The sequence below is a fragment of the Rattus norvegicus genome, chromosome 7 (genome assembly GCF_036323735.1).
Source record: "Rattus norvegicus strain BN/NHsdMcwi chromosome 7, GRCr8, whole genome shotgun sequence".
NCBI lineage: Eukaryota > Metazoa > Chordata > Mammalia > Rodentia > Muridae > Rattus > Rattus norvegicus.
The window spans coordinates 95,649,935-95,677,819 of record NC_086025.1 but is presented as its reverse complement, the minus strand read 5'-3'; the positions used below and the strand labels follow the sequence as shown (position 1 = coordinate 95,677,819).

At 46.3% G+C, this 27,885-nt stretch overlaps 2 long non-coding RNA genes across 3 annotated transcripts in view; one reads left to right on the top strand and one right to left on the bottom strand.

Annotated features, from left to right (window-relative positions):
- The window catches only part of Pvt1 (Pvt1 oncogene), a 223,391-nt gene that overhangs the window by 91,487 nt on the left and 104,019 nt on the right, over window positions 1-27,885 (bottom strand). The gene's annotated exons all lie outside the window — the stretch shown is intronic.
- On the top strand, window positions 14-27,180 carry LOC120093674 (uncharacterized). Of its 2 annotated transcripts, none has more exons than XR_005487212.2 (5): window positions 14-1,459; window positions 2,310-2,378; window positions 3,726-3,777; window positions 5,268-5,386; window positions 5,465-5,672. It is a non-coding gene; the product is annotated as an uncharacterized LOC120093674 (long non-coding RNA). The 2 variants fall into 2 exon arrangements; XR_005487211.2 differs by lacking the exon at window positions 5,465-5,672 and adding an exon at window positions 17,964-27,180 and having other exon boundaries at window positions 26-1,459.

Sequence of the window (27,885 nt, the reverse complement as noted above, 5' to 3'; positions counted from 1 at the left end):
CTGTTAACGGAGGCCGTGTAAACAACCCTATCTAAAGTAATTTGGCAATATAGGTCAAGAGTTATAAACTGTGGCCTTTGACTCAATAAGCCTTCTGCTGAGAATGTGTCCAAATGATTTCCAAGAAGAGGAAAGTTACATGCAAAGAGGTGCACAGTTCCCCAACCCCAGACGTAAGAATACACTGGAGTCCCATGATTGCCAACTGGTTTTAAATATGATCTATCAGCTTCACCAACCATGACGCACTGATAGAAATGAGCATTGTACAGTGCTTTAATAGAAATAATGAACAGTTTACGATATAAGCATGATTGGATGAAAAACAACCAGAAACTCTCTATCTCCATGACACAGATAGAGAAACGTGCTCTCTAATGAGAAAGATAAGTAAGCATGGACGGAACAGAGTGGACATCTGAAATAATATCCCATCCATCCAGAGTGGGTGGACATTGACTTCCCCTCTCAGGTTTTCCTTTCTTTGGAGTGTTATCCCATTGTGGTGCTGTTGGCTGAATAACTGATAGCAATGGTGGTGATGATGGAAATGCTCAAAAACATGTGAAAGAGATGGGCTACAAAGTTGGCGTAGTGGTTATGGCTATGCGTTGCTCTTGCAGTGGAGCTGGGCTTGGTTTTCAGCACTGCCCTAGCTATAACTCCAGTCCCCAGGGAATCTGATGGCCCATTCTAACCTAAACAAGCACCATGCACACATGTATTACAGACATATATGTAGGCAGAACACTCATACACATAAAATAATGAAATTTTTTAAGATTTACAAAATAAAGATGTGAGACTCAGTCTCAGAGCCCTAAAATGAGATATGAGAAATGGACAAACTCAGAAAGCATCAAAGGGCAAGTCAAAGAAAGCAATCTTAATCTTGCTGGACATGGTGGTACACACTCATAATCCCCGCCCCAGGGAGACAGAGGCAGGAGTCTTAGCGGTTCACTGGTAAGCCAATCTGACATAATTAGTGAGCTCCAGACCAATGAGAGATGCTGTTTCAAAGAAAGTGATGGCATTCCTGAGGACAACTCTCCTAAGTTGTCCCCTAACCTCTACAGATAGAGGACATGGTCTCTAATGAGAGAAAGCAGAATGTGGGTGAAGGTGCAGTCACATGTAGGCCACGTCAGCTTACTGAGCCCTGCAGTGTATACAGGTGGATCTAACAGTCTCTGATAGCCTCAGCTTGAGAAGTTCAGGCCTCTGCTTCCTACAGTGTTCAGATAAGAGTAGAAAAACCCAGATCTGTATATGATCAGATGTTAACTGATTGCCACGAATGTTCATACAAAACCTTACAGGGAGGTGTAGAAGTGATTTCACTACTCAGCAACCCAAACTAAGCCTCTTTTCTGAAAGGTAACCGAGACCAGACCATCCTAGAATTCCAACAGACTGCTGTCTGTACAAAATACAGGCAGAAACAGCCAAACCAGGGGTGAGTACTTAATTTAAATATAGTACTAATGCCTAGCCAATCAGTTCTGTGCCTTTGGGCACATTCAATTTATCTCATAAACCTCCATTGGCTTCCCATCCATAAATGAGGACCTTCCAGCACCTTTTCTCTAGGAACATGGAGGGTGCAAACATAGAGCCCAGCAATTCTGGAGCCTTCTCCCTCTTGTGTAGCTCTCTCCAATGCTCTCATGTTCTAGTCTCCAGATGAGGCTGATTTTTCTTCCCCCAGATTTTGCAGACCATGCTACATATAACATATAGCAAAGGCATACACAGCAAGGGCAGACACAGAGGCAAGAGTTCCATCCTTTTGGACATCAGAGTCACCTCGTGGCTGCCAGAGACACCCAATGTCTAGTCCTTCCCCGTATAATGGTATCTGATTATAAGGTCTGGATCCTGATATAGTTATATTTTAAAGCTGATTAAATTGTGCGGCTGGACTGGGAAGATCTAACTCATACCAAACAAAGTGATTTCTCTCCAAACCGCCAGGGCCAAGAGTGCAGGAGGCAGGAGTCCTTCTTAATTTGTTTAGGCTATGGTTCAATAGCTGCTTTGGAACGAGCCAGAGCTCTGTGGGTAACTGGCAAAGGGTAGGAGATTCCCTAACTACTCCCTTACTGTTCAGTCAGTGACTTTCTCTGAAGTAGTAAAGCAGGCCAGTGGAAGTGACTTACCCATGGGGATAAGGGGCGACAATGCTAACCTAACCAATGCCAGGGGTGACAAGGATGGAATTTGCTCCTGCCCCGTGTGCCCCTTTTTGTGCAGCTTCCAGGTCCACTGGGGCCACTGCCATGCTGTGGTGCTGTCATAATCCACAGGAGACACCCTACCCTGTTCCATGAAAGAAGACAAGCACTTCAAGGCTGGCCTGCTCAAGAGCGGACCAGGTGAGGAAAAGTTTGCTATCCCATCTCTGACACTCTCACCTGCTGGGATTTTCCTTTGGCAACACTATCAAAGAACTGCTTCTCCTTTTCCTCTTTGTCTCCCAGGAGTCCCCAGCAAATGCCCCTGAGCCTGTAACAGCCTGTTTTCTCACTGCCCTGGCAATGTGTCAAGAATGTTTCCTGCACATGACCCGTTGTCAGGCCTGTATCTTTCATGGTACTATCAGGGCTAGGTTTACCAGCTCTAGCTTTCCAGATGAGGAAATCGAAGCCAAGAAAGTCAGGCTCCTGGTCCAAGGTCACACAGCAGGCTAGCATGGGTTCTAGAAGCTGGGCTCTAGCATTCAACCCTGAAGGGCCTGGCTATCTCCTTTTTCTAGAGTCCTCCTTCCAGTGCTTCCATAAAGCACTATTGGGGTCCCGCCTTAAACCCAAGTGTAATGGTTACCATCAATTGCTGATATAACAGAATCTACTGTTTCCCAGAGACAAATTTCCAGAATGTCTGTGAGAGATTTTCTAGACTGGGTCAAGTCTAGTAACTTAAGTAGTTTAAGGTTAAGAAGAAACATCCACTCTAAAGATGAGCAGAACCACTGGTCAGGATCCTGAACTAAATGAAACATAGAGTAAATAGATGGCCAGTATTCATCAGCCCCTGAATTGCAAATACAATGTGACCAGTTACTTCATGCTCCTGCCTCCTTGCTTTCCCCACCACTGAGAACCAAACTGGGAGACAAAAACTAGCCCTCGCTTTGCTTGTGTTGGGTATATTGTCCCAGTACTTTAACAAAAGAAAAGTAACTTATATATCCGGCCAGGCAGGGGCTGAAGAAACTCCATGGGAAGATATGAAGGGACATGTGCCATGCTCTCCAAGTTCTCTAACCCTAACTCTCCCCCAGTGATCCCCAAGGGGTAGGTGCCCTCTGGAAAAGCCTCTCCCAGCAGCATGGGCCTGGGCTGCTGCCTACTGGCAGAGGAATGCAGGCTAAGCATAGCCTATGGGGTCAAGGAGACCTGGTGAGAATGCCAGCTGCGCACTCACCTGCTGCTGGCCCTGATCTCATTGGCACGCTCTGAAAATCAAGGAAATACTGAGAAATGGCATGCAGAGTTCTCCACCTTCTGTGAAGACGAGCTCAGCCCCAGTGCCCGAAGTCTGCAACAGTTTACAACATGGGCTGGCCAGTTTTCCTTTAAGGGACAGAAACTTTCCTGACTCTATAGGGCACAAGCTCTCTGCCATGACTGGACTCTGCCTCTGAAGCAACAAATCAACATAGATAAAGTAGAGGGGAATGGGTATAGTTGGATTCTAATAAAACTTTATTTATAAAACAGGAGGCCTGCTAGTGTGCTGACCATTGAAGTGTGGTGGCGAAGAGGTGATAAGGTGAGTCATATCCAAAAGTACCTTACTTTCCTTTTGGCCCTGCTAAAATATTTGTACCTCAAGGTACAGATCACATCCCAGTCTTATTTCTGGCTGAAGAGGCAGTCTTTTCCAGTCTACTTTTCAATAACGTGGCTTGGGGCTTTGGGGCATTTGGGAACTACCAAGAGCTCATCTCCTGTCTTCAGAGATGAAACTGGCGTTGACAGGAATCATAGAGAGTTGAATGAAATCCTCTGTTTTCATCTTCAGAAGAAGGGACCACTATGCTGTCCCTTACCCGGGATGTACCTACACCTAATCTTGCGATTGTGGTGTAAGCTCCTGCCAGAGTGCCCGTGAAGGTTTCTGAGCCTTGTGGCAACTGCTTCAATAGGAGCAGACGTCGTGGTTCTGCAGAAAATGTACCTAGTGAAGCACACACCCTCCTCCAGATTGATCAAACACCTTTGTGCCCAGTATTGGGACTGAGGTCAGGATCTGGAGAACTCAGTGGTCTGGATTCTAATGTTTCTAGGCTGAATTCCAAGATCCATCACTTCTCCAGCCCCTTTACGAGACCATTGGCAGCTAAACTTTTGTTTCCAGTTCACAGCCTGGATGGATCATGGATAGGTTTCCTTCTGTGCCAGGGCCCGGGTCTGGCCTTCTATTCAAGGGAAAGCCCTTCACTGTCTCTGCGTCTGTCAGCAGCAGGAGAACAGTCCTTCCATAAGAACATCTAGCCTGCCACCAGGCTAGCATGCATGCCCCACACCAAGTCTCCAAGAACAAGCACAGCATACCCTAAAGATTTCCAGGCTTCTCGCCTTCCAAGAAAGTTCTTCTAGAGCCTGCTGGGAACTTCATTTCTGCATCAGGGACAAAAGGGTGCACTTGAATTCTCAGAGCCCACCTCAGTCAGGGAGTGCCTCAGCATATGTGAAGGTAGTCTGTGGGAGGATTTTCTTGTATCAGGGGTTTCTGATTCACCAATGCCTGTCCAAGGCCAGGTCCTTCCTCTATCTCTCCTTCTCTACCAATCAGCCTCCTGTGCATGTGTGTTTCTTCAGGGCTGGGAATCAATCCAGGGCTGTGTGCTCTGCCACTAAGCTACACCTTCGAGTTCACCTCCACTGCCAGTTTCATCCTCCTCGATGGTGTCTCCCTAATGCAGAGAGACCTCAGGCACATAAATGGTCACACTCATCCTCTTCCACCTTTACTTAAAATCCTCTGCACTCTCTATGCTCAGCCAGAATTTAAGTGGTCCCAGGGAACACTACATTCTGAGGTCTCGGTAACTGCAGACAAGGACAACTCTTATTGGGACTTTTTTAAATGCTGACCTCTGCCTCAGTTTCTGCATCTGCAGAATGAAGAAAGACTCCAGAAGTGGGCTGACAGGAAGGAAGTACCTCAAAGCCAGTCCTGCAGAGGCCCTCCTAGATAAGTGTCCTTTCTCTCTATCTCTGGCCTGCTGATCTGGCTATCTGGGGACATCCATCCAGAAGGCTCCCTGGTGACAGGCTCTGCCGCAAAGATCCTATCTACCACCAACGGAACTTCAAAGGCATCTTTATCGGCAGGGCCCACCTCAGGAAGGTGGATTCCTAAGAAACTTCTCCTGGTAAGTCTTTTATTCTGGGCCGACCAGGCACACACGCCTAGCCTTATCTGTAGTGTCTCTAAACTGTTGTCTTTCCAGGAAGGGTGTTTCCTATCTACAGCCCTCCAGGAGGCAGAAGACCAGAAGGGCCATAGAAGCCTGCCCTCTAAAGCTGGAGTCTTGACTACCAACTACTCTTCAGCTGTGGTCTTGGGACAAATAAGGCCACCTTTTAGGGAATGTGGCTCCTACAACTCATAAACTGCAGTAATTAGGGCTGAGGTGGAAATGAAAGAGACCAACAGAAGGCCTGCTTAGAATGGTTCCTTGTAGCAAAATGGTAGGGCTGTGAAACAGAGGAGAATGGGGAAGGTTTCCAGGAAAAGCATTATTCTGAAAAAGGTGAAACTGCTAGATACAGCAGACCCTTCTGTGCTGGTTGGGGAAGATGGGAGCCATCGAACGTGCACAAGAGGAGGTGAGCCTGAGGCCCAGGTGCAGTGAAATCCTTTCCATGCCTAGAAAGAAACTCAGTAGGGATCTCCTCTGGGAGTTGAGAAGGGACTGTCAGGGCTTGACATAATAGCCCAAGTGCTGACAAGGTCCTCACATTCCTAGTTCTCACCTTCCTAGTCCTCACCTTCCTAGTCCTCACCTTCCTAGTCCTCACCTTCCTAGTCCTCACCTTCCTAGTCCTCACCTTCCTAGTCCTCACCTTCCTAGTCCTCACCTTCCTAGTCCTCACCTTCCTAGTCCTCACCTTCCTAGTCCTCACCTTCCTACAGTACGTGTGTGTGTAGAAGAGTCCAAAGTGGAAATTCCTGCCTCCTTCCCCAAGGGCTCTGTAACACCCAGGGCTTCTCTAAGGACAAATCCCACACCTCTTCCACAGCCACATGCACAGAGTCTAGAGCAGGGGTTAAGGAGTGTCTTCATAAACACCTACTTCATGCACTGACACGATGAAAATGCCTAGAGGGAAGCATTCGGGAAACAATTCGCAGCATTACCAATCACTGTGGTTATACGTGGCTCCTCCATTCTCCTCCTCCTTCAGAGAGACACCAACACCTGCACACTCAACCACACCCCTACCAATCTTCAGTCTTGAGAACATAAGTGACGAGGACATGAGAATGCTGGCCACACACTAGACTCTGATCTTTGCCACGAAGCCAAGTTATACAGTCTCAGATTATACACTACCCTCAATGCTCCTGTTTCCACAGTACCCAACTCCCGAGGTACAAAGATGGTACAAGGTGCTCTAATCTGGACTTGGCTCCCATGCCTACTAGCTGATTACTGTTCCCACCAGGGAAACTGCAAACCCTTGACTATGAAAACACATGCCCGTCATCCCACACATCCCAGCACACTTTGTACTTTGCACTTGGGGGTCCTAAGTTCGTCGTCATCGTTCATCGTAGCTCTGTGTCTTACTTTCCTAGGCTAAGCCTCAGGCTTGCCAATGTACAACATAGTTTTTACAACAGTTGCGTTCCCCAGAACCCGGATCAAATAAAACAGAAAGCAAGGAAGCGCTCTAAACTTGGCACAAAAGGTGCTAAATGATTATATTAACATGAATTACAGCTCCCATGACCTTCAGATCAGTCATATCCATATACACCCATACAGTCCCAGTTACTCTGGTTTATATGTGTCCCACTCCTGTTTGGAACACTCTGCTTTGATCAGTCAGTTGAAATCTTGGTGCCAAGAAATTAGACACCAGGAGCAAGACCTAAGAATGTATCCGTCCTTAGGTAGCACAAGCTGTCCCCTGAGGTTTCATCCTAAGGAACAAGAAATAGCAGAGCACCTGGGAATTATGCCATATACCCCACTTTCCTGAAAGCTCCCGTGAGGCTGTTTGTGTGAGCACACTTGTGTGTGCCTAATTCCAGTCACAGCAAAGTCATTGAAGTCAGTGTACACTCTTGCACACAAAGGAGAATAGTAGGCTATGGGCCCCTAGACACATCACTGCCCCAGCTCTCAATCTCCTTGCCTGTAGAATGGACAGAGGGAAGCCCTGGTCTATAGAAATACACCTGAAGCCCAAGTACGAGAAGGAGTCCATATCCCAAGTGTTTATTTTTCCCAAGCTTAGGAACAGAATGTAGATCTACCAAATGACAGTCGTTTGACATCTCTGAACCTAAGAGACTGTCTTAACTTCTAAGGTAGAGTCAGGCAGTGGTTTAAAAGTTCCTTGAAAATTATTAAAACATCATAAGATTTCTCCAATGATCCTATCTGATGTCTTCTGGGAAGAATGATGTTGGTGATTGTGGTGATATCAGTGATGATGATGATGAGAAGGAGGAAGAGGAAATGGAGGAGGAGAAGATAACAGTGTTTGCTGTAACACCTGGGGCCTAGGAGATAGTTGTTCTTAAAAAAAAAAAAAAATTCAACAGTAGAACCAAACTTCTACTGACAGTTGGCTCCATTGTGCGGTAGACCTATTTTCCATCATTTTGCAAATGACCTGCTGGGGCTATCTTCCTTTCACTCTAGAATACACAAGGTGGTAATGGAGTCCTCACTGTGCCAACCTCACTGAATGGGAGACAGAATAGGATATGCTTAGGTTACCCCAGTGCTGTCACTGGCCTGATCTAGACAAGGGCTTGGGTGGCACTGAGTAAAAGTAGGGAACAGCTCCCCATGGCTACAGTCACAGCTATATCTACAGTCTTAACAAGCAGAGCTTAGGATCCTCCTTCCAGGCTTGGGAGGGTAGCAATTGGAAGGCTTCGTCTAAAACTGCTTGCTAAAGACAGGGCTTCCTTTGGGCATGGATGGATGCCTTTTTTCCATTTCTCAAGGCATGCTGTGGTTATGAATGAGATCAGTCACCCGTACTAGCTGTAACGAAAGAAGATAGACAGCGAGTAAATTCACATCCTTTGAGCTGAGTACTGGCTTCAAATTTAACTCTTGCATAAAATACCTAGATCCCTAGTACACGGTACTTGGTGCCCTTGGACTAGGTGTGTTACAGCTGCCAAACCATACAGTGCCAATAAAGACTGTGAGATATCACGCCAGAGTTTCAGGCCAATGTGCTTGGTAATTTGGAACCCTGACCTAATAGCCTATTGTTTGTGGATTCTCTTTTTGTCACTTGAAATGAGAATGAAAACATTTCCTATAGAAAGCTTGACTTTAACAACTGGTGCTGCCTAAATGTCTTTGTTGGCCTGCGGGACCATGACAAAGCACCAGAGGCTGGGCTGCAGCCATAGAAATCTAAGATCTCACAATGCTAAGCCCAAGGTAGAAGTAGGCTTTTTCTCCTTGGCCTGCCTGTACATGACACTTCCCCCAGCCCCTATGGTGCCTTCTCTTGTTCAAACATCCCTAGTGTCTCTGTGTGGTCAACCAAGAAGGATGCTGGTCAGACTGGATGGGGCCATCCCGATGATTTCCCTTCACCTTCAGGACCTCTTTATGAATGCTAACTCCAAATCCAGACTTGTTCAAAGACATCATATGGTTCAGCCGGGACACGGAGCACCATGTCACCTCACCTCACTAAGCTCTAGAAGCATCATAAATCCCCATGCATTTTGTTCCAGCCATTCTGAGCATAAAACAGGAAAACTGGAGAACTGGGCCCATGGGTGACATCAGCGAAGGGATGACCTAACACAGTCAGAATTCAAGTGCTATATGAGATGAGACTCCCCACAGCCCAGCCAGAGAAAGAAGCTCAGTCACTGTTACATGAGGAAATTGTGTCGTCGGCAGGGGCCTCAATCCTTACTCCTCAGCCAGGTATGCAGTGCATAATTGTAATCCTGGCACTCTTGCACCGGAACAGAAGGTTGGATGCCAGCCTGTCTAATTAGCAAGACTTGGGCTCAACAAACAATGTGAGGAAGAGAGACAGAGCGGCATGACCAGCATCAGTGCCCAAGTCCTATGTGCTAACCTGAGAGGCATGACCAGCATCAGTGCCCTAGCCCTATGTGCTAACCTGAGAGGCATGACCAGCATCAGTGCCCTAGCCCTATGTGCTAACCTGAGAGGCATGACCAGCATCAGTGCCCTAGCCCTATGTGCTAACCTGAGAGGCATGACCAGCATCAGTGCCCTAGCCCTATGTGCTAACCTGAGAGGCATGACCAGCATCAGTGCCCTAGCCCTATGTGCTAACCTGAGAGGCATGACCAGCATCAGTGCCCTAGCCCTATGTGCTAACCTGAGAGGCATGACCAGCATCAGTGCCCTAGCCCTATGTGCTAACCTGAGAGGCATGACCAGCATCAGTGCCCTAGCCCTATGTGCTAACCTGAGAGGCATGACCAGCATCAGTGCCCTAGCCCTATGTGCTAACCTGAGAGGCATGACCAGCATCAGTGCCCTAGCCCTATGTGCTAACCTGAGAGGCATGACCAGCATCAGTGCCCTAGCCCTATGTGCTAACCTGAGAGGCATGACCAGCATCAGTGCCCTAGCCCTATGTGCTAACCTGAGAGGCATGACCAGCATCAGTGCCCTAGCCCTATGTGCTAACCTGAGAGGCATGACCAGCATCAGTGCCCCAGCCCTATGTGCTAACCCATGTGAGACAGATCACTCTCCATTTGAAAAGTATGAAAACTACAACACGACATGGAAGTAGGTAGATGCTGTTGGGTACAGTATGCCTTTACCCCAGCACTCACGAGGCAGAAATAGGAAGATCTCTACATTTGAGGCCAGCCTGATTTACATACCAAACTCCAGGACAGTCAGAACTATATTAAAAGACCCTGTCTCTACAAACAAAAAAACAAGAAATAATTAAAAAAAAAAATTTAAGCAAAAGAAAGTAGAAGAAAAGGAATGGCAGTAGTAGCAGGTAAATTATGAGTGAAGTCTGGGCCAGTACCACAGGCACTGATGCACTGTTTCAGCCAAACCTTGGGTTACTCAAATCCAAGCTTTCCCAGGCTCCTCTCACTTCTAGGAATGATTCTCAGAGACGATTCTAAAGCCCATGTGGAAGGGTAAGAGCAATGGCTGGTTAGTGTGACCCTATGGGTAAGTCTTCTGGGCCTTGCCAAGAACTAGTGCGTCCCGTTTTGTGGTTTGCTTTTGTGCAGCATGCAATGGTAGTCTTGCTTCCAGCCCCAAAGAACATTCAAGATGATTATTATTTCAGGCTTTGAATTTTGTCCACAGTCCTGCAGGCAACCTGCTTGACAAGCTTTGCCCTTTGCTGTGTGCATCTTTGACCACCAGAATTGTACTGGGAAGAAGAGGCGTGGCCAGCAGTTTTGACCCATACCACCAGAATATAAATCCCACTCAATACACATAAGAGGCAGAACATCTAGAAGTGCATAAAGAAATAGATTTACAACAAAACTTTTATTCATTGATCAAGCAATTTATATATTTATTTTTGAGAAAGGGTCTCACTCTAGACTCTTGTCTAGACTCTCTAATGTAGACCAAGGTGACCTCAAACTCATAGAGATCCACCTGCTTCTGCTGGTGGGATTGAAGGTGTATGCCCAGAATTTTTTTTTTTTTTAAACCAGACAAAGGGAAGGAGCTTTGGGTTCCCAGGTCTGCAACTGTGAGTTCAAGCTTCAATTTTCTTCTTGGATAAAAGGAGGGTGTTTGGGAGAAATGTGAGCTGAGCTGAGGACACCACACCAGTCGTCCAGCACTAGAATAGTTTCCAGAACAGCGGCTGCCTCACAGACAGACCTTTCCTTTGCTCATTGAGAAAATGCAGACACTGAAAAGAATAATCTAGAAAATGCAAGTGTGATTACTGAAAGGCATGACCTGGAGGCAAATACAACCGACTGCTCCCAGTCATGTGACCTCACTGGGTTCCTCATCCTAAGCTAAAAAGACCTATCTGCCATCAGAAGTGCACAATCTTTAATAGAGACAAAGGACTCAATACAAAATAAAGCTCTAAGACAGAATGTTTAAAATAATTATCCACTTAAAGACAGCTTTCTGAAATGCAAAGAAAGCATCAACTGCAATGCTTAAGGAAACCAGGGACCGGAAGGAGGGGAAGAACGAAGTTCTTAGCTGGGTGATAATTTTGCTGAATAAGCAGTAAGGATGATGTTACTACAGCACGGGAGCTCCAGGAACTCAAAGGGCTTTAACAGACATGATCTCATTGCGATCTTTTTTATTAGCTTCTAAGACAGGTTAACAGGTTCCTGCTTCTCTGCTGAGACAGGGAAACTACAGGCTTGTGGTCTCCCCGGACCTACTGAGGCCAGGCAGCTTGTCTGAGCTGCTTACACAGCACACTCTACAATCTGTTTCTTTATCTTTGATCCCTCACAAGCCAGGCGTCACAGGTGGAAAGGCTTTTTTCTTTGAAACTTGTTTGCTGTTGGTTTAGAAAATAATAGTAAAATAAATTTGCTGCGGCAACACTAACTGAATTCTAGTTTTTTGTTTGTTTGTTTTTGTTTTTGTTTTTCTAAGGAATGGAGCAGAGTAAGGAGAGCCTTTGAGATTTACCCAGGACCTACCTGGCAGGCCAACAGGCTTTCCAGACCACAGATAGGCAAACTAGTGTTCCTCTGGAGGCAAACCAGGGTCATGCATACATAGTTAAGGGAAGTAACTGTTAAAGGCGGGGGCTTTTATCCCTGAGTTCCTCTATTAAATGCCTTTATTCATGTGTTTGTTTCAGTGCTGATAGGTAAATATACCACTGAATTATACCCAAGCCCTGCTAATTAATTCTGAAATGTCTTTTGGCTTACGTACAGAGAGAATCTACTGAGCCCCCAAGGCCATGCTGGGATCTCTTACTATCTAGTATGTGCCAGTCCTCCATGGGCTGCCCCTTGCTTTTTCACCATACTAAAGCCTGCATGAATCTTGACCTACACTGGGCTTCCTATACAGGACTCACGAATCTACCCCTGAAGTGACTGCCAGATTTCAGTATGACAAGGATACCCTTGTGAAGATTTCTGTGCAGGGAGCCCTATGGGATTTAGGAATGCATGAGGGGGTAGAAGCATAATGGAGTAGAAGCATCCTTGGGTGACACTTCCCCTCTCTCTCAGGAAGTCCCCAGTTCCCCATTCAGCCTACTAGGGCTTAGATTCCCAGGTCATTGCTCAATGGAGTGAGATCATGTCTCTGTAGTACTACATGCACTGTTCAAGTGCTGCGTGGGCAGGAGCCATCTTGGCTCCATAGCCCCTGAAGACGCCGTTCCCCTGTAACAGTGTATACTAGGAAGGGACTAGAACCCCAGAACAAGTCCTGATGATGGGCTTATATACTAAGCACTATGGGAAGATATCTGGAAGAAGGTCTTCCAGGCCAGGATCCTGTGAGTTGGTTGATGACTGTCTTTTCCTGATCCTTCTTTAGTCCTCTCTTCCTGAGTGACTATAGCCTATCTCCTCCTCCTCCCCCTCCTCCTCCTCCTCCTCCTCCTCCTCCTCCTCCTCCTCCTCCTGCTACTGCTGCTGCAGTCAGATCTTCTCTAGAGAGCTCTTTAAGCAAATTCTTTGTATGCATGGTGACTCCGTCTAGCTCCTGGAACTCATTTAAGAAAAGTGCCACCCTAGACTTTATAGGTGACAATGTGGAATAGTTACAAGAGCTCACAGTATGAAGTCTGAGGCTCCAAGTTTGGCCCCACTGGGGAAACCATGCTTACCTTCCTCACAAGGTACTATGGCTTTATGGCTATAGAGCCTGCTGCTAATGGCACCCATGAGTCAGGCCTTAGTCTTTCCCTGTGTACAGAGGGCCAACAAGAGCAGCATGCCATTCCAGGTTGACTCAGTTACCCCAGGACACATCTGACACCTGATACAGATGAGGTACTTTCTCCTCAAGCTTCCAAGCTGAGAGCTGGCATCCCAATCAGTCAGAAGGGGACCAGATCAGGTTAGTAGGAGCATCGGATGAAAGGCTGGGATAAGGGGTTGTTGAAGAGAGAGCACAGTTGCTGAAGCATTTTCCACATAATCATGATGACTTGAGAGTTGAGATGCCCGGCACACAGGTAAAAAGCCGGGCAGCACTTCTACAATCTCTGTGCTGGGGAATGGAGACAGGAGAATGTAGATTCAGCAAGATATGCTTTGTCAAGGAAGAAATAAAGCATGTGAGTGGATAGACACAGGGCAGGGTGTGTATACAGAACTGAAACTCAAATGTTAAGAGTTTTCTGGAGGATTCCAGTTAAGTCACCAGAAATCAAGTTCAAGTAGCTTACAATTGCCTGTAACTCCAGCTCCAGGACATCCAGTGCCTCTTGGCTTCTGTGGGCACCTGTGTGTATGTGTACACACAGGCCAACACATATAAAATTAAAAATACTAAAAAACCATTTTTGCTTGAGAGTGTCTCTTTCTCTAGATAGCCCCAGCTTTCATGGATATAACACTATAAAGACCAGCTGACCTCGAACACAAAGAGATCCACCTGCCTCTGCCTCTGGAGGGCTGGAATTAAAGGTGTGAGCCACCACACCTGGTCTTATAAATAAATCTTTAAAAACAGAGAAAAAGATTATAGGAGATTCTCAGCGTAGACCTCTAACATCTCCACACAAATGGGTACCCATATGTATACACACACACACACACACACACACACACACACACACACACACACACGCTATGTCAAAAAGGCCCAGTACAGTCCCTGATAGTGAACAAGCGAACAAGCACTTAGTAAAGAAGAGCTCCAGTTATATAGGAAGAGGGAAAAATCCATGTCTCATGGCTTAAAGCTTTTCCAGGAATTCAGCCATCAGAAAGGAGTGATCGGCTAAGGCTAGAGAAAGTGCAGTGTCTTTAACCAGTGCCTAAGGCGGTCAGTGCATCTAACCACCACCCGGGCAGGGATGGCTTGGGTTGGTGCCTTGGCTGGCCCACACTCTGAGTGATGCATTTTCCCGAAAGTAGTGCCGTGTAAGTCCAGGGCTAGCACTGTTCTCCGTTCCCTGGAGCCTGACATTGGTCAATAATGAGAGATGCTTCTTAAAACGGGCAGAGAATGCCAGGGCCCCTGGAAACTGTGTATGGAAAGAAAGATTAGAGAGAGCTGGAGAGGAAAGGACAGATTCATAGGTACAAGTCATTTCCCAAAAGCCATCCCCTGTTGATTTAGCTATGTGAGGTGTGAGGATGACAGGGCGGGTCTACATGCCAGGCTGAGTTCTGGGATGGAAGCCAATGTCAATGAAGATGAGGTCTGAAGAGAGAGAACAGAAGAAGCAAAGGGGCCTGATGGAGCTGTGACAGTACAAGAGGAATGAAACACACACACACACACACACACACACACACACCCCAGAACATACAAGATCTTGTCTCAGAGAATCTGTCCTCAATGTATGTCCTATTGTCTAGGTACTGGGGAACTGAAGTTGACAGAACTTAGGGGTCAGGTACGGAAACCTCAAAGAACATAACAATCCTGGTCATTACACTGCTGAACCTCTTCCCAGCTGAGCACTGCCAGGAAGTCAGTCAATAGCTCTGGGGTCCACTCACTCAGCAATAAAGGAGAATGTGAGCATTTCCTCCCAGAAGGGCCCACAGAAACATGCCAGCTTCTACAAGGGCTTTGAACAGGGCAGTAAGCCCCTTACCAGTTACTTTGGATCCCTAAGATAAACAAAACAGTGCAAGGTCCCCTCTCACAGCTGAGACTCAGGAGATGGCTGTAAAGGCAACGGGACTCACTCGTGCTCACTGTATTTGTCGAATAGGACAGCAGTAACAAATTACCATAGGCTTTAAACGACAGAAAGTCATTTCCTCATAGTTCTCAGGTGACAAGTTCACTTGAAACCAGGCATCAGCCAGGTCCATTTCACCTGAGACCCCTCTCCCTGCCTTGGCTGTGGCCATCTTCCCCAAGGTCTTCAACTGCCTTCTTTCGTGGCATTTTTATAGCAAATGTCTGCTTCTTGTACCAGCCACATATGCTGAGGGTCCATGCCTGTGGCATCACTAAACAAATAACTTTTTCAGACACCCTATTTGGGATTGCAGCCACATTTTGAAATTGAAGGTGAGGACATTTTAAGGTAGGGGTGTGTGTGTGTGTGTGTGTGTGTGTGTGTGTGTGTGTGTGTGTCAGTCATCACCTCCCCCTGAAGCTCCCAAACCTGACAGATACACCAGAGCTTCTAAAGAAAACCTTGACTTCCGTCCACCCAGAATCAGATTTCAAATGGGAGGCACAGGTCTATATTTATCCTCAGAGAAATCCGCAGATGCATGTGACCATGAATGGGTCTCCACACCTCAAGGCATGCCATCTCACCTGTGCTGGTTACTAGCCATAACTCAGTGGCAATTCCTCTATCTCAGGACAGACTGCTTGCCAAGGTATGCAAACAACACTGCCAATGTCTGTGGTGACAGAACTCAGCTCTCTATAAGGAATGGGGAACCATGAAGAATGTGTCACTCAATCAAGTCCATTCCTTTTGATTGGTATTCCACTCTAACTCTCTGTGCTGGTGGAGATGAGCTATACCAGGTGATGTTCATACAGGGCCAGGAACCTGGTGCTCTAGTGAAAGCATCTCAGAGGCAGAGGAGGGTGTGGTTCTGCCCAGGTCTTGCTTACCTAAACAGAGCAGCCACCACAATGACCACTGAAGAAACATAGAGACTGAGGCCAGCTTTGTGAGCATGTAAGGCTTACTATGGCCTTGCCTTAAGCTAAGTTCTTCCCACGGGGCCTAACACATGACAAGTGCTTACTAACCAAGAGCTCTTCTCTTCATTTCTAAAAAGTATTTCATTCAATCCCCCCACCCCCATCTCTTTGCTCACCTCTCCTCAAGAGTCAGTACTTTCTCCTAGATGATGAGCAAAGCAAGAAAGAGGACTATGGTTTCCTTTCTACCTTGAGTGACAAAGCCACTTAAATCTGTGGCACCAGAGATATGTCATGTACACCAGGTACCCAACATAATCAGTGGAATAGCTGGTATATAAGAAATATGTGGCAAGTTTAGTTAATACTCATGAGCATGTGGGGCAAGAAGGCAGTGAGCAGATACACTGCCTCTGGGCTCCTTTCTCACAGATAATAAATGCCCACAAATAGAACATCCAACCACTGGCAACAAAGAAGCCAACCAGATGTGCACCTTACCCATCAAGCTGGCAAGATGGTGGCCCAAAAGAGGCGTGGATCAATGTGTGGCACGGGGCTCTGCAACTGTTGAGTTCGAATGCAAACAGGAACAGCCGTTCTGGAAACAGCTCAACAGTTCTATGTGGGTAATGGAGGGTATTCAGCTGACTCAGAGGCAGCAGTGTGTCTGTCCTCCCTAGGCATGCCCCCAAGAAGCTTATACACTTGTCACCCATAAGGAACAGCAGGCAATTCATCCCAGCAGTACTGGCTGGGATAGAAACAGAAGAAATGAAAAAGAAGCAAGCTGGTCAGTAAGCACAGTGTCTCTAAACAGGAGGACAGATAAATCATCCTTGAAAGATCCTTGATATTGGTCACTATCCATTCCCTCTAAACTACCTTGCCCCTTCCCCATCCACTCAGGCCAACTCTTTGTTATCAGCTCATGGCTTTGTGCTCCCCTCCCCCCTTTCCCCCAGGAAAACATATTTAAAAAAAAAAAAAAGCAGGCTCCAGGAAACCTTTTCACTTGTCTTTTTACCCAGATTTTCCCTAACAAAGAACCTGGCTCTTGTCCAAGAGCCCTGAGGAGCAAGGGACCTCATTCATCCCATTTAAACCAATTTGCCAACCCAGACAGCAGCTAATGGGCAGTCGGGGCCCTAACAGTCATCAATACCACTTTCCAAATCAAGTTACCAAATTGGTCTTAAAACCACTTCAAAGGGACCCGGCTGACCATTACCAATGAGGCATCCAGCTGTCCCTGTGACCACCGCTTCTGCTGCCAGAGTCCTCTTCCACAGCACTGGGGACAGAGCCACAAGCTGTTTTCCCCTAAAGGCTGACTCTCCAGGATGGAACTGGAGTCCTGTGAAAATGAAAAGCTTTGGCCAGGGGATTAGAATCGGAGGAGCACTGGACAAGCTCCAGGGAGACCAACAGCTCCCTCTGAATCCTTAACACAGTAACCGTGTGATGTTAGTGTATTTATTAGCCCCCATGTTATAGACAAACACTCTGAGACTATGCAATCCAGGCAAGGTCTCAGCCTGGCTAGTAAGTAATAGATGTAGAAACCATAGTCTGAGCTCAGGTTCTGAGCCAAGGTGGCTTTATGACAGGTAAAGATCTCAGGACCTGAATCTCTTCTTTACAGCGAAACAAAATGTCAACTGAACCTCACATGAGAGTCAAGAGTCATTTTCCTAAAGATGCTCTGTTACTCAAAAACAGAGTGCCAGCATTTTCTAGAGCTTAGTGGAAGATGAAATATTTAACCTCCTTATTTTTCATTCCATGTAACCCTGAGCCCTGGGGACGTGCGATGGCTTTCCACCCGGGAAGCTGAGTAAATGTTCAAGTGTTCATCCTAGATATCAGGCACAAGCTTCGCTTCCGACAATGAACATGTTCCCCAACCAAGCGTGATGATTCATCTTCATTGTGATGTTGACTGGATTTTGTTTCATCTTCCTAGGTGACTTCTAGGTGTTCTGTGAGGGTATTGGCAGAGAACACTACCTAAGGCATGAAACCAGCACCCATGAACACAAGTGGCAACATCCCAAGAACTGGAGTCTAGTGTTGAATGTTAAGAAGGGGAAACAAAACAACAACAAAAGGGGAATCCAGATGAGTACCAGCATTCACCTCTCTTCTCTGCTTCTTGACTATGGATTCCACCTCAACCTCCTGACACTAGAACTACAGCTGTTCTCACTGCCATAATAAATGGTACCCTCAAACAGTGAGCCAAAATAAAAGGTTCCTTCAGTCACAAGGAGGAAAGCAGGACACTAAGGTACATGCCAACTTTTCTTTAAACACAAAACTGTCAATCAACTACACTAGGTTAAGAGAGACGCAAGATCCGCAAACCTGCTGTTTCCAGTGAAAAGGAGACTGTTCTCTGCTCCCAATTAGGGGACATTTGGTGATGTCTAAAATCATTTTGAGTTGTTATAACTAGGGTGGGGGGTTGTGGAGCTTCCTTCTTATGTAGGAAGAAGGTGAAGGAAACTGTTAGAATGCACAGGGCAGCCAAATGCTGAACTATCTTATCCAAAATGTCAACCATAGGAGGCTGAGACGCGGGGTTGGGGATTTAGCTCAGTGGTAGAGCGCTTGCCTAGCAAGCACAAGGCCCTGGGATCGGTCCCCAGCTCCGGAAAAAAGAAAAAGAAAAAAAAAAAAGAAGGAGACTGAGACGCTTTAGTTCAGACCCCACGTGTCTTTAAATCTCCATAATCCTCAGGCCATACAAGAAAAACCTTTCTAGCAACCACTAAAATACTACTTTCTGATTGGTATTAGACTCAGTAGAAACCGTTTTTATGGCTAACACAGGCAGAGTTGCAGAAAAGCTCAACCACAGAGAAGTGTTCAGTTGAAACTCTTCCCATGAAATGATTCAGGATGCTTGAGAAATCTGTCCCTTCATGCAATATTCCTGAAGGCCTACTATGAGTCAGGCAGGCCCCATGCTAGGATGGGGAATGGTTCCAACAGCAAGCACGACTTTCCGAAATGCAGGACTCTGATATCATCTCCATCCATCTCCAGATGGGATATGCCCTGGCTTCAGACCCAAAACCCCACATAGAACATTCTATTCTTTCAGAACCTTGGGAGAAAGGGCCGAGATAGAGTAATAATCACAGTTAAAATGGCAGCTTATAAAATCTCACCCACAGACTTGACAGTTTTAGAACAGCCAATATTTCAATAGATAAAAACTCATAACTAGACTTCAAAGCGGAATGGATTGAGCACTACGGACTTTTGTTTTCCATTGAAAGATGCTGAAGCTGGAGGTTCCAATACCTGAAATGACAAACATACCAGCTGTCGGGATGAGTCAGCTCTGTGGTACTAGTGACTGTCACTCCGGAACTGTCATTCATAGGAGAGCCCTGTGCTCTCACTCGTCTAGCTCAGCAGCTGTGTAGAAGGTGGCTGCCCAACCCCCTCCCTAGCATCAGGACCATTATAGGTCACAGGAGAAAAAGTACTGCATCAGTTTCAATATACAAATATATAAATGGGGATATGTTAATAAGAGGCAGTTGTGAGCTCACAGGAACCAAACTGTACTGATTTCTATCCCTTGTCTGAGGCAAACAGGCCCGGGTTAAAACACACAGTTTAAAAGAGCCCCTTCCAAACTGGAAGTAGAAACAATTATCTCACAACTGGTTAGAGGGAGACAAGTGAAAGCTGTGCAGACATGTTCAGAACTGAACTGGGAAGGTGGGGCTATGCTCAAAGCCTATGAACCTGGAAGGAGTCTGAGACATGGGATGACTGGAAAAATAAAGTCATTACTCTGTTCCCAGATGCAAAATGTCCCACAGAAGACCTCAAGGTGGAATGATCCTAGGAAAATGAAGACTACCACTTCCCCAAGAGGAAAAGTCTCATGGCACCCATGTTTAGGGCCAGGCTGGGGGTTTACAGTGCTTAATACTGATTGTACGGCTGATCTACAACCACTGGAAAGAGAATCTTCTGGGCATGTCTATGTCAGATTATCTATACTAGGTTAAATGAGGTGAGAAGGCCCACCCTAAATATTGGCCATACTGTAACATGAACTGGGGGTCCCAGACAGCCCAAGAGGAGAGAGGAAAGTGAGCACCAACATTCTTCTCCCTGTGACTGAGGAGGAAAGGTGACCAGCTGTGAGTTCCTGTCACCATAGTCCCCTGTGATGGTAGACTGTACTCTTGAACTGTGAGCTAAAATGAGTCTTTCTTTCTTTGCATTTGCTTCTTCGATGGTGTTTTTATAAAAGGAACAAGACATGTAACTTAAACAAAGCTCAACAATGGAAGGCTGGCACATGAGGCCCCAGACTCAGAATGATGGGGAAAAGACGTGGATTCACCCACATAAGGAGGCCACGATTAGTCAGAGACTTGACGGTCATGGTCATGGTCAGAGTGTTCATTCACAGGAACAAAGTAATAAGCATTGGTGTTCCAGACATACATCCTTTAGCAGGGACTTGGGACCCCAGCAAACCAGCAGAATAAGGTACATTATCTCCATAATGAGAACAAGGACAGCAAATATTCACTGAGGGTTTACTACTGACCAGATGCAACAAGGAAGATCAGAAGTTGAATATTGGCTATATCATGAGGTTCAACCTTCCCTGGGTATGAATGGACTGAATACTCAGATTTTCTAAATACTGAATTTTTTTTTCATTTCTTTTTTTTTTTTTTTTTTTCGGAGCTGGGGACCGATCCCAGGGCCTTGCGCTTGCTAGGCAAGTGCTCTGCCACTGAGCTAAATCCCCATCCCCTGAATACTGAATTTTTATAGCAACCATCATAGGCACGGTGGCAGGATAATATCTCCCACTCAGAAAGCAAAATAATCTAAGTTGGGGATCGTATACATAATTACCATTTTGAATACTTAAAAGAGTGACCATGATTATAAAAAAAAGAAGTGGTGTCCAGTAGGGAGGATACTTTACCTAGAAGACCTCTCCCGTCCAGGCTCTGAGGACCTGGGAGGGTGCAGGAATATATAACCCCTCAGATGTTGCCTGAAACTTATTCCTGTCAACTCTTCTACCCATGGACCACCTAACTAGACATGCACCATCCCATTGGCTGGGAGCACGCCATCTAGCAGCAGGAGGTGACTCTAGGAAGTACTATTGGCTAGAAGAGCAAAGGCCATGTGGACCACTGGGAACCAAATGCAGATTTTGTGGACCACAATGTTCAGGAATTGAAGTTCTAGTGTATCCTTACCTGGCTGAGATGTCTTCTAAAGTGTCCTTTGTCCAGTCACTTCAGACCACATCCAATCTGCCACTGTTCCTTCTGGTAAAAAAAAAATCTCTGCTCCATCCATATCATATAGGGCACATGGCCCTAACTTAGTCCCTACACATGAGGATCCTTCATTAATGACTGGTAAATGAGATGGAGGGCAGGATGGGTGACCGTACCACCAAAGAGGTGTTCTTTCCTCCTCAGTAACTATTGGGATACAGGGAGAGGAAAGTCATCACCTCCAGCCTCTCATTCAACAACACAGATTGAAAAAGTCAATGACATTTCTGCACCCCACAACCCCACGGCTCCATCCTTGACATCACCTCTAACGCAACAATTCGCCTGTCACAGGAGGACCCTTGGACAAAGCAATAAAAATGGAGTTGGAATTTAGTTCCTGTCCAACAAAGCATAAATCCTTCTGTACTGCACATTATTGTCTTGCCACTTCCAGAACGAATGGCATCGCTTTTTAAAGGGGTCATTTTCCTCTAAACACTTGAAGGAAACAAATGTCAGAACCCCAAAGGGATCTTCAATTTGACTTCATGCCATCTGTCTTACCAGGAGCTTTCAACTATATGCATTTGTGAAACCATAAGACATAACTGCAAGGTAAGGCTTTCCCTGTACAGCCTCAAACTGTCCCTACTTGGGAGCACTTCCCGTTATCAACTGGAACAACTCTGCTCAAGGGATGTAGGTTTTGAAACCATGGAACTTCATCTGTAGTCAAGAAGAAATACAATACAAGTTGGCTCTCTCCATCCCAGAATGGGACATCCTCAGGGACCTGTAGCCTACTGAAGAGCCACACTCTTTTTCTGGAAACCGCTGTTTTCAATTTTGCTTATGGGTGACTACAACTGCCATTGCCGAAAGTCTGAACTGAAAACACTAGGGTGCACTGTTTCTGGAATGATAGGCAGGGCCAAGAGAGGCCATCAGATTCACCCTACCATTCCCCTATATGAAGATACCCTTATTCTCCATATGGCTTCATTCCTTGAGCAGTCCATCAGAGAGATCATATGTAGAGGACACAGAGCCAGTGGTGTCCATCTGGCTTCAGTCTTGAGGGGATGAAGCTGCCTTAGAAGAAGAACCAGAGGAAGAATAGGGTGAGAAGACACTAATAGACAACTCAGGTACAGATGTTTGAGCAGCTGCAAGCCAGACATAGCATATAAAGGGTCATGATTTGCAGTAATAAAGAATCTGGGATTCAAATACTACCTCAGTCTTACTGAGAATCAAAAGTATCTTTCCTTTCTGAGCCCTGAGTTTGACCTCTGTAAATTACAGATGATAATGGCCTGCCTTGCATATGGAAAGATTAATTAGATGATGTCCCAGCAAGCTTATGAATTGCAGGTGAGGCTGCTATTGGTGGGCAAGCAGGTGCAGTGTATTCATGGAAGCAGGATGGGCATCCGAAGGAAAAGGAGTCAAGTAATGAAACATAATCACATAAGGAGGATGCAGGAGACAGGACAGAGTAGGGAGGTGACTGGGTCTGTAGTTACATTGGGAGTTGGGAGCTGGACATGTATGTTTTCCTCTACCTGACACTTTCTGTGTCACACTCTCCAAAGATCCAAGTGCATGTGCACTTTGAGAAGAGGTGCCTTTTCTCAGGGGCTCTGTTATTAAGAGGACCAGCAAGGTGCCTGAGAAAAGGTTACTGGTTGGGGGGTAGCTGGCTCAGCATGGTGAAGCCAAGTCAGGTGGTACAGTAGGCATGGTCCTGTGCAAAAATCTGAGGCAAAGGCTTTCATTCCGTGTAAGACTCCCTTTCCAGTGTGACCTGTTGTTTGTACGCCAGGTGCATGACAGAACACAACTGGCCCTAAAGAATGAGGCAACACAGCCCACCCACTGTCCCGGCTGGTCTTTGAGGATGGACTTTCTGCAGAAGGAGCAATGTCTCCAAGCCCAGCTCAAGGAATGTTCACACAACAATAATCCAGATCCAGAGAGCAACCAGGGCCAGTCATATTTCATCCTTCATAAGCAAGGGGTTTGGGGTGTGTCCAGCTGATCAGAGAGAGTCCTAGTCTGAAGTGCTTTCTGCCTGGGAAAAGCAAGCTGCCCAATTCTTGTTTTAGGGCCACACTTCACTCAGCTCCCACCACCCTGAACACTTGCCCACATCTCACAGTATGCCCTCGTGGCCACAGCACCCAGCAACACCATTGAGAAGCATCACGATGTTGGTGAGTTGAGCTTTTGGACAAGCTTATACAAAGTAGGACATTCTAAGCACACATGCTGGACATTTTCTCCTCCATGTGAAAGGCCTGGTTTTGATGTACGTTCTCAGTAACCCCATGGAGTTACCATGCTTCCCAGGTGAGAAACTGAGGCTTAGCAAGATACAGTACCTCCCAGGTCACACGGTCACAGGCTGTGTGTCACTAGGTCATTGTTGTTTCAACTTGTAAGCTCTATATAGGTCAGATGGTGGACTTTTGTGTGATTCTGATACCTACAAGCTATATGACTGGAGACCAGGCATTTTTGTCTCTTTGAAACTTCATTTACTTCTTTACAACAAAAAATACATGATCCATCACATGCAGGCTGAATTCATATTGAGAAATGAATGAAAATGCCTACCTTGGAGTCCAGCACACAACAGATACTATCTAGAAATATCTAGAATAGAAAAATAGATATATAGAATATCCAGAGTAGAAAGTAGAATAACTAGAATAGAAAAGACAGACATATGTACATATACGCACACAGAGACAGGCAGGCAGGCAGGCAGACAGACAGACAGACAAGACAGGCAGAGCTATACCTAGCTGGGTTCTCTGAATAAGCATCCAATTAACCTCTAGAAGAAAGACAGTGAAAAAAGGTATATCCTGCTATTTATGCAATTGACCAGCTGGTAAGCAACCCAGCTTACTTCCTTCTAAATGGGAGAGAAAAAGACTTAAAATGAATACAAGAAAATTTGAATAGGGTCTGGTGAGATCCCAGCATATGCAGGTACAGCAGCTCAAACAGATCAAAACAGTCCTCCAATGTTGCTTTGCTTCAAGCTCTGCCTGCCTCAGAAGTGACCATCAGTCCTACCCCAGCACTGCTTCTCCAGCTCGCAAGTCAACATCATGAAGCCAGCAGTCTGTGTGTTGCATGCCTGCAAATCCCAGCTCTCACAATATGAAGCAAGGTTATCCCTTAACTACACAGTGAATTTGAGGCCAGCCTGGGTGACATGACATAGTGCCTTCAAAACAAAATGAGTTGAAAAGCTCTTTAACCTTCCCCATATCCCTCAAGATTAGATTCTTCTTTCCAAGAAGGGAGTCCCCATAATTTTAGGAAGCATTTAAGGACTTTTTAACCTTAGAGAATTCGTAAAGATAATAGTCCAGAATTTCCAGCTTAAAGCTTGAGAGAAAGGCTGGTGTTTGTCCTTTCCTCATCTGAGCTCCTCAAGGTAAACTGAACCAAGGCTACTCATCTCTTCTCTCTCTGTCTCTCCCAGACCCATCTTGAAGGTACAGAGGCAGACAACCTCCCTGCCACTCAGATCTCAGACCCCCAAAGAAGCACATTGAGATGGTATTCCCAGGAATCTGTGTGACAGAAGCAGGAAGCAGGGCAAAGCGGCCCTGCAGAGTTTTCCAGAGGAAATGAGTCAAGGGGTGTTATGCAGTCACACATGGCCAGGCAAGGAAATGGCATTGTCTGGGGACCAGCACACAGAGTCTTACATAAGGGACACCCTCTCACTTTCTGGCCATGGCCGTATTTGGGGATTGGCAAAAACATGAGAAGGAGTACCTCTGGCCTGTGTAAACACGAGCTGCATTAGGGTGGTAGGCAGAGGTCTGGGTGGGGATTCTCGCTGGCTCGATGCTGGGGAGAAAACTGACTCACATGTCTTCATGCCCTGCCACACACTGGTTAGGCTACTGCTCTGAGGACAGACTACCAGTCTCCGTCTACACAAAGTATGCCTTCAATACATGCCAATCCGGGTCCTAAGGAAAAACATGGCGCCACCCTATCCAAGACAGAGAATTAAAGCAAAAAAGACACAGGGTCCTGAGGCTGCAGTGAAGTCTGGCCAGGGTCCCTGGCAGTGTAAAGGGAAAAAACAAAGTGCTCGAGTCCACAAGACAGCTCCGAAATGAGCACAGATGAGGGTACCTCCCGCAAGAAGCAAGAGAGACTGGGAATCAGAAAACCAACAATCCTACTGCATGCACCAGACAGCCCCTAACCAGGCTGAGCAGACTCTACCAATTCAACGTAGTCAATTCAGTGGTTGCAGCCCTTGGTATAGTACAAGAGGGGAGAGAGAATGAGCTGCAAGCGGATTCTCAGCAGAGGTTGCACGGGCAGCCCCACTCTGCAGCACACACACATGCAAACACATGCGCCTTCTCTTCAAAAGGTGAAGCTTAAGGCTTCTGGCTAAACCCAGTCCCCCATGAACTTTGAAGAATCAGAATTGAAGGAGGGCAGTGCTGGTGCACACCTTTAACCCCAGCAATTAGAAGGCAGAGGCAAGTGGATCTCTGAGTTTGAGGCCAGACTGGTCTACAGAGTGAGTTCTAGGACAATCAGAGCTACACAGAGAACCCTGTCTCAAAAAAAAAAAGGAAGGAAAGAAGAAAGAAAGGAGAAAAGAAAAGAAAAACAAACAAACCAAAAATCAGAATTGAAAGCCAGTTTTGTTTGAGGTTTCACTGAAGGGAACTTTTAGAAAGTTGGAGGTACAGGAAAATCATTTGGTCCTTGTGCCCTGTTAGCAGAGAACCTGATCTTAAACCTTATCACTCCACTGTGCTTCATAATAGACTTCCGACCTCAAGGATCCTGGGAGGAGGCTACTTCAAAGTAAAACGTAAAACAGACCGTGATGCGTAACTAACATCTGTCAAGACCCAGTGAAGCTCAAAACTGTCTAGATTTCAGTGTCACAATCAGGTCCCCCATCTCTGCAGACTCCTTCCTTCTAGTCTTATTCCAGCATCCTGCCTTAGCTCTCACAACTTTGCTGTATTTGGCCTTTTTCTCGAAGCATGGCTGTCCGTGTGAGCTGCCAGGTATTTCCCCATTACAAGTTCATACGAAGGACCTTTATTCCCCCCTTTCCCTTTGTGTGATTGCAAGGTGAGATATGAGACGGAGAAAGTTTCCTGGAAGAAAGTCCTCCATCTATGTCAAGGGTAATGAAAACCTCTGCTTCATCATTTCTAGTGGGACGAGGCAAGATGGAGGTTGGTGGTTTATGGCTTAGGGAGGGATGGGGCAGTCTGCCTGCCTTGAGAGCCACTAGTTTCTATCCAGCCAAGTAGAGCCCAGCATCATCCACTCATGCCAGCTTTGCTTACAAATAAAAAAAGGAGGAAAGAAAACCCTCACAGTTTAGCTTAAAAGGACCTTTCATGCCTTGCCAGGCCTCTGCCTTCTCCTCACCACGCCTCTGTCGCAAAGTACAATACATATGTTTATCTTGCTTCAAGCAGGGGTATATTAAAATACTTGAGGATTTTCCCCTCCTAACACTGGCATGTTGGCTCCCAGAGGCTGCACAGCCACATATCATGAATTGCAAAAGCAGCCGTAAATTACTGCCTTTGCAAACACACAGACCTTTCCTGAGGTTGCAAGTCGCATCACTTTAAAGGCTGACTTTCTTCAAACTTCCAGGAACTGAATGGCTCAGAGCCCATCTATTTAAAGGTCAGCCTAGCCTTGCTGTAGTTGGAGGGCTGCCTCGGACACAAGCTTATTCTCGGTCCCTCTCCACAGCCACCACAGCCAGGCAGGCTATGAGCAGCAGTGTATCCCTTTCAAAGGATGCACAACGTGTTGCCAGACACAGAGGCACGAGGCAGGAGGCGGGTGGAGTGGGTAGGCAGGGATGGATTGGAGGTAGGAAATGATTGGTTACAGGGAGGGGAAGAACAGGGACGGTGGTGATGATTCCACAGTGGAATCTCAAAACTGAGCAGAGGTCTCCATGTTCAGGGGCGTGGCAATCATCTGTCCTTGTTTGAGCTCAGCTCTCTGGACCCAGGCTCTGTGGGTTAGAGAGATAGATACACCAGAGAGTGACGTAGTGTTGCTTGGGAAGGAGGTCAGGACTTCTTCAGACCATCAGGATTGGAGATTTACAGGGTTCCATATTAATTCTTCTCGCTGTGAAAGAGTACCTGGAACAACTTTAAGGGAAAGTTGCCATTTTGGCTTGTAGTCAATCCATCGTGGCAAGAGCATTATGAAGCACAGCTCATGCTGAGGCAGAAAGAAAGGGACAGAGAGACAGAGAGAGAAGATGCTGGCTGGCTTCTATCTTTCCCCTTCTATGGAGTTTAGGACCACAGCCTAAAGGATAGCACTGCCTATCTTCAGTGTGGGTTTTATCCACTCAGTTATTCTTCTCTGAAGACACCCTCACAGACACTTTCAAGCCTGTGCTTTATTAACTCTACAGTAGTTTTTAATCCAGTCAAGTTGACAGTACAGATGATCAGTCCTGAGGAGAAACTGGTCTCAATATAGCATGGATAGGGCACCTGACAGTCAGAGAGCAAGCTGAGGTTATGGAGCACTCTAGAGCCAAAAGATCAG